Here is a 7376-nt window from a genome sequence, read left to right as displayed (position 1 = left end):
AAATGGAAAACAGACATAGCCTTATGTCTGTGTGGCTTCAAGCTGATGGCAAAAAGAAGAGATACCTACGAACTCCTCAGTGTACCCTGGTGCCCTGGGGGAAGATGGAGCTTGATTGGTTCTGGGAGAGAGATTTTGTTGAATTATAGGGTTGTAAAGTTTACTTTTGGGTGGTTAGTTCCCTGACACAATAAAGACTTTGGAGGACTGAAGGTCAATGAAACTTGCATGCATCTTGGTGAGAATACACCAGAGTTCTCTGGGTTTCTGAGCTTTTGCCATTGAGGGGAAGCCACATGGAAAGACAGGTAAGCAGAAGGAAATGGATCCATGTGCAGTTCTGTGATTCTCCAGCCAAACTCAGCAGGGAACTTGGGACTGGTGTACTGCCCTCCTGACTAAAAGCAGGCAAAACAGGGGAGCTGAGGTCTTTGGACAGAGTGAGCATGAGATGAAGTTGCGGAGAGCATGAGCTGAGAGTGCCATAAGGCAGAGGAACGAAGGGGCCAATAGGCGGGGCAGAAAGCAGAGTAGGCAGAACCAGAAGTAAGAGGTGCAAGGCACAGCCCTTGGGCTGTGTGGGGAGCTGCCTGGAGAAGTGCCTGCTCCCTTCCTGACATGCCATTTCCTGTTCCCTGCTTTGACCAGTAGGGATAAATGGAAAAAATTGTAGCCCAAGCTGCAATTCAGTTTTCCTGTCTATCCATTTGTTTCTGTGTTATCTGACACTCTTATTAAATTGCATGGCTATTAACAGTGATTTGTCTAAGTTCCTGGTTTGAGTTAGAGAGAGAAAGGAAACCAGACCACTTCTCCGCAGGGAGTAGAGATTTCTCTGGTGTTAAAATTCTCCCTGGTGTTAGTCCAGGTTGGGAATGGGCTGATTGGAAAAAAGATTTCTGCATTGTGGCAATTTACCAGCTAGACTTTGAACTTGGAGAGAAAGCTATTAAGGAGATGAGCCTGTGAGCAGAGAAGATTGGCAATTAGTATGGTGTCCCCTAGTGCATCTTGGCTCTGCTGCTGGTACCTAGTCTTGCCAAGGTTCTCAGTGACCACCTAATACTCATATCATACACAATCCCCACCTACCCACATCTTTGCTGCAAATGAGTGGGGATCTCCCAGTATCTAAAATAGTACCTCACCTATTTGGGGGGGGGCGTAATAAACGTTTGTGAACTTGAAAGGGTCCAAGAAACTCCTCTCTAAAACCTCAAATAGGTCAAAGTCAAGGGCAAAGAGTATGTGTAGGGAAGATAGGAGTGATGCTAGGAGATGAGGAAAGGTGGTGCATGAATAGAGCACCCAGGGCTTGGGGTAAGGAACACGAGTTCAATCCAGCTCTCAACACTTAGGAACTGTGTGACCTTGAGCAATTCACTAGAACTCTGTTTATCTCAGTTTCCTCATTTGTAAAATGGAAATAACAATAGCCCCTATCTCCCAGGGTTGTTGTGGGGATTAAATAAAATGATATTTGTAAAGTGCTTAACACAGTATCTAGCAAAATATTAGATGCTATATGAATGTTAGGTGGTAATACTATAATTACATGGGGCAGGGGGTGAAACACTGCCCTTAAAAGTCAGCCAGAAGAAGGTTTGAATCTTGCTTCTCTCATTTGCTTCTCTTCACAGCTATTTCCTGGCATGTAGTAAATGCCTAATAAATGCTTGTTGACTGAGAATATAAATGTAAGCTTAAACAATGAACTGTTACGTGGTAAATGTGGTCCTTAAGGAACTAGAAGTTGTTTTTAACACATCGCTCTAGTCAGCAGATAGTAACAGATGATTCCAGGGACTCCTTGCCTTAAGGGAGTTACTTCTGTTCCAGTAAGGCAAACTCAATCACTGTCTTATTTTATAGAGGATCCAGTCTGGTGTCTCGGGTCCTGTTGAACCTGGGTCAGTCACTTGGGGAAGGCAGCAGCTCCTTCCTGGATTGGTCTAGAGAGCCTTGCTCTCTGTCCTGTTCATTTTGAAAGCCCTTTTTGTTCCTGGCCCACACTAAGCCCCAGTCATTCTTCATTCCTAAGCTTGCTTGGCTACCTGAGTTCAGAGATCTGGCACTCCAGATGCCCTCATTACCTTTCCCCCACCTTCTCTGGCTGCTCCATAACTGAAGCCCAATCCTGCTTCCTGATTCTTCTTTTTCTTTTAAGCCTGCCCACTCACTATACACTCTAGACCCTGAGAGTGCATTTTCTATAGTTTATCCACAAAAGACATTTGGACTAGATAAACTCTCAGGATGTGATAAAGCATTTGGACAGAAGATATGGGACTGAATCCCAGTTCCTGCACTCACTAGCTGTGAGGCCTATGGCAAGTCACTCACCCTGAGGCCTCAGGTTTCCTAATTGTAAAAAGTGTGTGTGGAGGGACTGGATGACTTCTTAGGTCTCTACTGTTTTATTATCCTAAATAACAAGTTGCAGATAAAGTAAAATTTTATTGATTTATGATCCTAAATAAAAATTGCTGATAAAAATTTTTTGTACCATTATAGTACATAAATTAAATCTTTACTCCTCTGACCCTTTCTAGGCCTGGAACCCCATATGTCCTTCCTTTGCTCCCTTACAGCCTCTCACAGAGAGAATCAAAAGATTTGTGCCCTGAGAGTACAATCCTTATGGGGATATCCTAAAGCACTTCTCCTGGGTTGCTTTATAATTCTAGCTTTCTCACACAGCCAACTGAAAAGCTTCCTGACTTCAACATTCTGAGGGAATCACTATACAACTTCTTCCTGACCCCAACCAAGGCAAAGATATTTGCCTATAAACAGGCAAAAGTGTGTCCTTTGGGTCCCCAAAATGTAAGGTAGCCCCCCTGTGAAAGTCCCAAAGTCAAGGCTGTGTCATGCAATGCTCCCTCCTACCAAGTACAGGCTGAATGGGCAACAGCCCCCATACCCTAGTAACTTTGAACAACGTCTCTGGGGGCTTACAGTTCCCTTAAATATAGCTTAAGAAGGTGCTCTATAATTTAGAGTTTTTAGCCCTTAGTTTATGGTATTGTCTCAGTGCTGTGAAAATCTAAATTGATCTGCATTTCTTCCTAGGAAGAAGCAGCCAAATTTCTCTCTCCCCACCTGACTGGTGCCACCTGAGTTCCAAACAGGTGCTTTTAATTAGCCACCCATAGAAACAATGGTTACCAAGGCAACTCTGGCGTCGTCCTTGACTTCCAACAGAGAGGCAGGCTTCCCCACCTCCTCTCTCCATACATAGTCTGAAGGAGCAGGAAGACGAGAGGAGGGAGGAAATACCCAAGTAAAACATTTTAAGCTTCTTAACTATGTTGGCTCGGCAATGAGTCAGTTGTGTTCCCAGAATCCTGGGCTTAGGGGAAACCATCTGCAGCCCCCGCCGTTGCTAGGCTGACAATTCAGGCTGTCCCACCTGTTCCCTGGTTTTGTGTCCCTGGGGCTTGAATTGGTGCTGTTCTTCCCATGTAACAGTCATACAAGGTCCTGCTCTTAGTCAGGGAAGAATGTGGCCTCCTCAAATCTGTGAGGTTCCTCTTTCCCAAGTCCCTATGCAGCCAAAGCCATCACAGTAGCCCAGCCCCTTTAGTCATTGGCTGATTCACAGTGGGCAATGTGGGACTGAACTGAGTTTCTTCCAGCTTTCTTGACTGTGAGTCTGCTTGGGGATCAAGATTTAGCCTTTTGGACTCATTAAGATTTAGGGAAAGCACAGAATACCAATGAGCATTTATTAAGCACCATCTGTGTAGCAGACAGAGTATTCTAGGAGTATAATGTCAAAAATGGACAATTGTTGCCTTCAGAATCTCAGAGTCAGAAGGAATCTCTGTATTCATTTGGTCCAATCTAAACCTGAATGTGAATCTCAATATAGCTGACAATCTTTAAAAGTTGTTGTCTTGTTTTTGCTTGAAGACCTCCAGTGGAGGAGCCAGTCCTGGACCCCCTGACCATGTTACCATCCTGGGACACCAAGAGCAAGCTCGGGGACCTGACCTCTTAACCCCAGGCCTTTGTCCCTTGTTAACGTCCAAATCTTAGCTTGATCACTGAGCAAGACAGATTCTTCACCTTCTAGATCCCCTGAACTGTCTTGGTTCCCAAGGTTTAGAGTTCTGCCACCCTGTTCCCTAATTCCCTTTCCCTTCTTTGCTGGATGCATCATAACTCTATGGCCCCCAAAATGGAACCCTTCTCATCTCTGATACCACATCCCTTACACTGAAAGAGAACACTTAAAAAAAAACAACTTTGTTTTTACTTCTTTTGATTTATCTACTTTTCTCCTGTATTGCATATCTCAAAACCTCTCTTAATTACACTACTAAAGAAAATACTTGCTGATTATTTGATGACATTGCATCCATTGTCTTGACCACAAAGTTTAGTTCTTAATATGACCTTAGATCATCTTCTTATTTCTTCAAGTGTGTAAACCAAGCTGGAGGGGTGCTTACCCCAGCACTTAAACACAGTGCCAGGCAACTAGAATCATAGGATTTTAGAATTGGAGGGGACTTTAAGGATCCTCATTAATAAATCCTTGTTGGTTTGTTTTGGTATTGTCATCATTAGCACATTCCTTTCCTAAACCAACTAAGGTCCCTTCCAGATTTTAACCTATGATCCTATCATTTGATAGTATCAGGGATGTTAGCATTCAGCTAGGGCATGCAGCAAAATAAGAATCTGTTTTCTCCTTGAGCTATGAAGTCCTTACCTCAAATTACTTTCCTATGTCATTAAGGACAACCAAAGGCAATATTTTTGCCCTGCTTCCTTTCTCCACTTGCAATCTGTAAAGGAGGAAAAGGTTTAAAGGCAATCTGTTTACAGACCATTAAAACCAGTGATGACTTTGCTGAGCATCGGAGGGGATAGGCAATACAAAAGAACAAAATTGGTTTTCTTTTTCTTCTGTTTATTTTAATTTTTATTGAATATAATTTTAGGGAATGACAGCTAACTGTCAACATTGAACTTTCAAATTTCTATGATGCCCAAATGCTGAGAGCAACTTCTGTATTTCAGTATTTTCTGGTAGGTTTAAAAATCCTTTAGAAAGCACTAAATATCTAAAGGGACTAGTTTTCAACAATCTCACTGATTTCCTCTATTCTGATGTGACAGGTGATGCTAAAAATCTTTATATTTCCCTTTATGAAAAGTGAGATTATTCCCCCAGTAGCCTTCTGTCCTCTCCCATCTCATAGCAATTTCTAGAAATCTAGACTCTCATTTTTTGATCTTCAGGAGTCAGGGAAGTATAAGCAGGGCAAGGGGGTTCTGGAACAGATAAGGGAGTTCCAGTGGAAGATAGCCCCAGCTTCCCTGACAATACCTCTTAGTCATTGTAGTAAACAGAAATATATATATTTTTTCCATTCACTGGCTGGCTATTCCCTAGCCACACTCTTCCTGCCTGGTATTCCTTCCTTTTTTGCTCTGCCTTCTCTTTGGAATCACTTCTCCAGGCCCCTCATATGTAGAATCTTACATGGCTTCAAATCAGAAGTTTCCATTTTCTAGTTAATTGGTTCCTCTCTGCCTGTGATCTCAGAGGTATGAAAACAATTAGACCCACCTAAGCAGGACATTACGTCTCTCTTTTTGCCTGTGAAATACCTGGCCCTCTTCACCTTCCTGAACATGGAATGAAACTGGACCTAGGCATCCCCAGGAGAGCTTAGTGTAATGCTGGCCAAGTCCTGGAGCAGCCACCTGAAAGACCATGCTGGATTCCCCCAACTTCTATAGTCTGAATGCCATTGTGTCTGAGGCTCTGAGGACTCTCTGGTTTTACTTCTTTCCTCTTCCCTGCATCAACACTAGCTCCAGTGTGAAGAGAAGACAGGCTGGCTTCCCTAGGAGCCTCCCCTTGTTTTCTCTGCTGCCTTTTCCATGCCCCATTGGGTATTTTCAGTTAAGCCCAGCAGCCTTTCTTTAGAGAAGCAAATAAAAGAGCCCACTGCCTTCAGCATTAAATGGACCATCTAAGTCCTCTTTGAGGCCCTTAAATAATAGTGTGCTTCAGAGACACTTCAGGAGAGCTCAAATGCAAGAGGTACAAAAAGAGAGAGACACTAATATGGAAAAAGGCCTTCAGATGCAAAATGAATATTCCATAATTAGAAAGGGTCAGATGCATGGATAGCTCAGTTGCCTTTTAACAGGCCAGCAACGACAGTGAGCTTGCTTCTAGGTCACAAGCTGTACTCCAACCTTTGTCCCTAGAAGATCATCTACACAAGACCTCAATAGAGTCTGGGAAGTGGAACTGGCTGAATTGGGACAGAGCATCATAAGGCAGAATCCTCTGTTGTAGGAACTAACTCTGAAGTAGGAAGGGCTGTTCAATCTATCCCATCTCCTGTCTGAAGGTGACAAATTTCATCAAGGCTCTAAGGAAGTCACAGAGGAGAGACTTCTGCCAGGGTCATTAAGCTAGGGATCATGAGCCTAGCTGAAAGAAGATAGTAGCACTCCAGAAGAGCACCATTACCTTCCAACTGAAGAGAGCCTGGTACTACCCAGTGGAACCAATGGCTCAAGGTGGTGAGAGACTGTGCCTGCCCACAATGGATCTGCCTATTTAATAGGGATGCCACTTCCAGAGAAGAGCCCAGTGGTTGAGTCACCAGCCCAGACTAGCCCAGCAACAACTGCCATGTTATTCTGTTCCAGCAGTTTGCTTGCTCCTGTCTGAAAATAGCTTCTCAGTGGCAGAGAGACCTGCCTGGCCATTTGGGAACCAAGTGACCTGTTTAGCTCAGCCCAGTAGTATCTGTGTCTAGTGGTGAAGCAAACTGTCTAGTTCAGTCTAGCAATAGCTGAGCCTAGTGAGGAACCTACCTGAGCCAGCCCAGGAGTAGAGTCAACCATCCAGTCAAGAAGTCATACCCTGTGAGAACCAACCATCTATTGAAGATGTCAGCTGAATAGTGAAGTAATTCATCCATTACAGAAAACTTGGAGAGGACCCTCCAGAAAAAGAAAATATACGAAGGCCCTGAAGTTCCAAATTAATGAGTTGGCTTGGCCATATGCATTCCCTATGGGTATGCCTCACTACTATTTCTTTAAGTTTGTACCACACTCTTTCCCACTATTCCTGTGCACCCAGTATATGTTTGTGGGAGACCGCACTCCTAGTTTTTGGGGCAATACTTTGTAATTAGTGGTTTTTTATTATTCTATTTGAGTAAATGTTTTTGTTAAAGAATAAATTAAGTGTACTGGCTCATTGTTAGAGGGAAGTACCCCAATGGGGACTCAAGGCCTACTTAGTGTTAATAGATCAGTTATCCCTAGAACCATGAAATAAGTAGAAGCTACCCTTCTGGGACTCAAATTGCCATTGCCAGTCTGGGACAGTG

This window comes from Petaurus breviceps, unplaced genomic scaffold (assembly GCF_028583685.1).
Source record: "Petaurus breviceps papuanus isolate PSGF00001 unplaced genomic scaffold, PetGlider_PUasm1.0 90769, whole genome shotgun sequence".
Classification (NCBI taxonomy): Eukaryota; Metazoa; Chordata; class Mammalia; order Diprotodontia; family Petauridae; genus Petaurus; species Petaurus breviceps.
The sequence above is the reverse complement of the archived record's forward strand: the minus strand, read 5'-3'. Positions refer to the sequence as shown.